The sequence below is a fragment of the Limulus polyphemus genome, unplaced genomic scaffold, assembly GCF_000517525.1.
Source record: "Limulus polyphemus unplaced genomic scaffold, Limulus_polyphemus-2.1.2 Scaffold111, whole genome shotgun sequence".
In the NCBI taxonomy this organism is placed as follows: domain Eukaryota; kingdom Metazoa; phylum Arthropoda; class Merostomata; order Xiphosura; family Limulidae; genus Limulus; species Limulus polyphemus.
The window spans coordinates 869,679-874,399 of record NW_013665721.1 but is presented as its reverse complement, the minus strand read 5'-3'; the positions used below and the strand labels follow the sequence as shown (position 1 = coordinate 874,399).

At 31.1% G+C, this 4,721-nt stretch overlaps 1 protein-coding gene across 6 annotated transcripts in view; it reads left to right on the top strand.

Moving 5' to 3' along the window:
* The first annotated feature begins 600 nt into the window (after positions 1 to 600).
* LOC106471234 (DAZ-associated protein 1-like) overlaps positions 601 to 4,721 on the top strand; it is a 26,062-nt gene continuing 21,941 nt past the window's right edge. For 5 of the 6 annotated variants that reach the window (XM_022400762.1, XM_022400745.1, XM_022400755.1 and 2 more), the window contains exon 1: positions 601 to 742. The gene's annotated coding sequence lies outside the window, so the exon portion shown is untranslated. The remainder of the gene's footprint in view (positions 743 to 4,721) is intronic. The other variant, XM_022400742.1, reaches the window with a different exon arrangement.

The following is a 4,721-nucleotide window of genomic DNA, read 5'->3' as shown; positions in this document are numbered from 1 at the left end:
AAGTGAGTAATTGATCTGCAGTCACAGGGTATTGTTGAAGTTAACGTTCGTTGTTATAGCGTTTGTTTTAGCGCGATTGATGAAGTTGAGTGTATCGGTAAAGTTATATTTGGAAAGAATAAACCAGTTTTATTAAGAAATGACTTGTGTCGCTTAAGTTTCGTCAGAACGAAGTTACGGAAAGTTAATTAACAAACGGAGACGTAACAGTATTTTGCAACATTTTGAAGGTTCAAGGACGAGAAAAAATATTCAGTTTTTATCGACATTGGCGAGTTGTTTTGATAAAAAGTTCCTTAATAATCTTGCCAATTCTTTTGAATGAAACGAACGGGATAATCGTAATAAAAACATCTTGCTATAAATTTGAGTTGGATCTTCCGTCTCTGCAGGTCAAGGAGTAGGACACCACAGTCTACTTCCATAGTCGATATATGGGTGTTTCAATGCTCCACAACATAATCGCAGACAACGATTCTGAATAACGTCCGGTTGTTTAAGGACTGAGCGACTCGCAGAGTCATGAGAGAGGTCATTTTAACTTCGAACACTAGTCTTTATGCAACAAATTATTCCGATATGTGGCGCTACAGTCTGAAACATGAGGGAATGGTAACGTTTAGTAGTAAAATACGACCTTAAACGAAAATTGCACTCTTGGTTTTTTCACCTCATTTACATCAATCAGAAATTTCTTTCGGAAGTCGTAGAAAGTTATGACCCGGTGAGGAATGTAACCGTAGTAAGTGTTCTGTATAATTTTACTTGATAATAATTAAAAAGTACAAAGTAAGTCTTTATGGTTTTACTATTATTATTAATATTATTATATAGTATTAATATTATACGTTTTTAGTACTACTACTTGTAACAGTGTATTATTACTAGTACTACTACTAGAGAAGAATGATACATTTCTAACACCGTGACACTGTCGGTGTCACTGACAGTGACAATGTGATATTCATATTCAGCGAGAAATATTGGGACAGTTTAAAGTGCTTTATGTAAAAGAGAAGCGCCCTTCACTGTCTCGGTAGTATTGATAATAACAGTAATACTATTGAGAAGTGCCTCTTTTGCAATACTATTACTATTAATATAGAAAAAAATAAGACAATTTGAGTAACAAAAATAGCATAACAATCACACTAAGTTATGATTGATTAACTACTTAATATGAATCGTGCTTTATCATCATTATTAAGTTACGTTAATCACTTTTGAAAGCAAGTGTTTAAAGGTTCCAAAATATTTTTGATCTTGTTTTAGAAAAGCATGAAATTGTATTTTCAAGCTTCACTTTCAGTTTCACAAAATTTCAGTGTTGCAGAAGTTTCATTGAATTTATTTTTGAGCTGATGCAGTAACACTCTGTCACACTCAGACTTGAAAAAAAAAGTAAGTAATTGATAATAAGATTAATACTATTAGACTTCTTCTAAAAACTACCATAAATGAACTATGTAAAATTAACTATAAGCAAGTTTTATTTTTCATGACATGAAAATTGTTCCTAAGTTTAAGTAACAGTAAAATGTATTGAGTTCTAAATAATTGAATTAAACTGCTAATGCTGATACTATTAATTATATGGTTCTACAAGCAAAACCTAAAATAAAGGTACAGTTTAGTAAAAAAGTCTCATTTCTCAAAAAGTTTTTTATTAATTTCTTTTTAGTGTACTATGTAAATATTCTAGTTTTAATATGCCTTAAACACAGAGTTAAATACTTTAAATACATCTACATTATTTTAAGAATTGTACTGTGAAAGACCCAGCAGTATCTAAAGGTACTTGAACAGGAAAAGTAGAACTGTTATTATTCATTGATTTGAATAAAGTATATTTTTCAAGTGTTGACTCATAATATTGCCTAATTTTAGGTTAAAGTATTTCTACCATCATTTCCTTTTGTTCATCAGAACTGAGATTCTTTCACCCAACATAGATTTTGGTGTTTGATTCTCCTTGTGCAATAACACTGTCTTTCCTACAAAAGCACAAAACATGTAAATATTTTGGTTCTTGAAACAGTTATAAAATCTTAATTTATTAAGATCACTACAATTTTTCACAAAGTAGTTGCAACTTAATACAAATGACTTAAGATATGACACTTTGTTTTGTGTTAAGATTTTCATCCTAGTTTGCTACTGGTTTTTAATGAATAAATAAACCCACTTATTTTATGGTTTAATCTGATGTGAGATAAAGGCTTGCATGTAGAACCTGCGTAGTGTTTTTCATTCTGATTTCAGTTTGAGTGGTAGAGTTACACAGTGCTTTAGAAACTGACCGACACTTAGATTTATTAGTAATTGGTGAGCACATAACATGAAGTAAGTCTTTAGACTTGACAATAATTATAACCACATCATAGTGCATTATTTGTATTTTTCCTGGAATTAAGAATATAAAAATTATGGTATATAAAAAGCAAGCATATTAATAATTTTGTTCAAGTAGTCTGGCTCACCTGTCAACCATTCTGACTTCCAGTACCACTGTCTTGGTTAATAAACGATTCAGTTTTAAAGAGTTTATAATATTTTCATATACATTTCTCCAGTTGTCTAGAACTAAATCTACTTCCTTTAATTTATTTGCTCACAATGCTGGAATCCTTAATGTATCTCTTTCTATTTTTGTTTTGTTATTATTAATGACAAATTAAATCATTTAAGTTTTAAGCTGTTAAAATAGGACTAAACCTGGTATAGTTCCTCTCTAATCTATTGAGAATATCAGCTTTTTGGCATACTGTATAATAAAACTAAAAGTGAAAATTTCTTACAATGGGATTATACCTTAAATATGACACTGTACCTTTACTATAACCTTCAGGTATAAATCTTGATTTCAGACTGTTTTTTGTTTTCTTTATCTCCTCTCAACAACTCGCTTATCTTTACCATTGAATTTCTGATCTCTTCTTTACAAGATTACTAAATTCTCTTATGCCCTCTGTTGGCAGAGTGTTTAAGCCAATCAACTACTGACATATTTACTATCTCAACATGCACTACCTTGTATGAGCACATTTTCTCATGGCAGTTTTCATCCACATGCACTTTTTTCTCATTAAGGATCTTCCCAGTGCTTCAAATAATCCCTTTATGATTTTGTTTTAGAAAATTTATAAATTCATTGCCAAAGTTTCTTTCTTCTGATGTGGTGGTAGAACTGATTATTTCAATGTTTAAGAACTGGGCCTGGAACCAGTGTCTGTCTCACCTCGTTTATGTTTAAGACTGGAATAGTATGATTTTACGTACTGTATTTTACAGCATGTAATGCCCCCCTTTTTTTTTACCTGAAAAAAGCTTCTTAAAAATCATTCTGCATCTAAGATGTTAAGCTAAATAAAATGCATCTCTCATTTTTGCCCCCATAAGCTAAATTCTACCTAGTCTTTCCCCAGGCAACTGTACATTAAAATATAAAAATGAATCTATACAAAAAAATATGATTAGGCTTGTAATTAATAATAAAAAAAATTGTGGAATATATGAGTGGATTTATAATAGGTAATGATAATCCAAGACAATTAGCATCAGTATAGCTAAGCAGTTCACCTGGTTCTTTAGTGCTAAGCAGTAAGTGTTTCTGAATTCTTATGAACACTACTGTCTACTACAGTTCCTATTTGCAATGTGCAACAGTTCTTGAATTGCTCATGTGCAAATGACACCCTGGCCTTTTTCCTTACTGCCACGTCAGGCCAGTACAATTTTCTCCCTGGGGACACACGTATCCACAACGAACACCAATGGAAACATGCTTGTCATTTGAAAGATAATCTATTACTTACGTCTCCTTACCTTGGAGAGACTAATGGTTAATTCTGATCTTTCTATTGGTTATAAGAATCCCATTCAAGGACAGAAAAATGCTTTGATACAATCAAATGTGTTTTTCCAAAATATTCTTTGCTAAAATATGGGTGCATCTCATATGCTGTAAAATATGGTAAATGTTTTGAGAAATAGGTATGCAACAAACTCAATTTTATAATAAAAAAAAAATATGAATACTGTATATTAATTTGTAAGTTTTTGAAATAAATGCACAAGTAATTATTTTCTTAATACATACAATATGAGAATATAATCATCTATGAAATATTTTAGGCAGTTATTAAAAAAAAAGGAAATTAATGTTGATATTAGAAGTAATAAGTGAGATACAAGTAATTTTGCAATACTACATGATATGTGTTTCTGTGTGCATCTAAAAATAACATGGCAGTGAAAGAGTTAAACATGGCAAAATAATTAGATAAAATACAGTATGTGTGATACAAAAAAAAAACAAAACAACAACCTCAGAATGTGGGGGTGTACTTGTAAAGTGCAAGCTTGTTCTTGCACAATTAGAATTGTAAAGCTTTTATCTGGGCCAAAATGATTGACACACATAGTTCTGTAGAGACTTAAGGTGGTAGAGGTTAGGTTAGGAACCTTGGATATGGATTTTGGTTTTTCTTACCAGCAATTACAGGTATATTTTCTTTAAAAATTTATAATGTATGAAATTATGTGTTGTTAAATTAAACTTGGTTAGTTTTAGTTGATTAACTTCTGGATAAGAAAAGAATTCCAGTAAGGTTGGCATTGTTAGACTAAATAATTGTCATTTATTGGTTCCCCTCGACGTGGATTCCTGTACGTGGTGAGGGGACCTCCCAGGGAAGGTTCTGTATTTACAGTTACTCTCT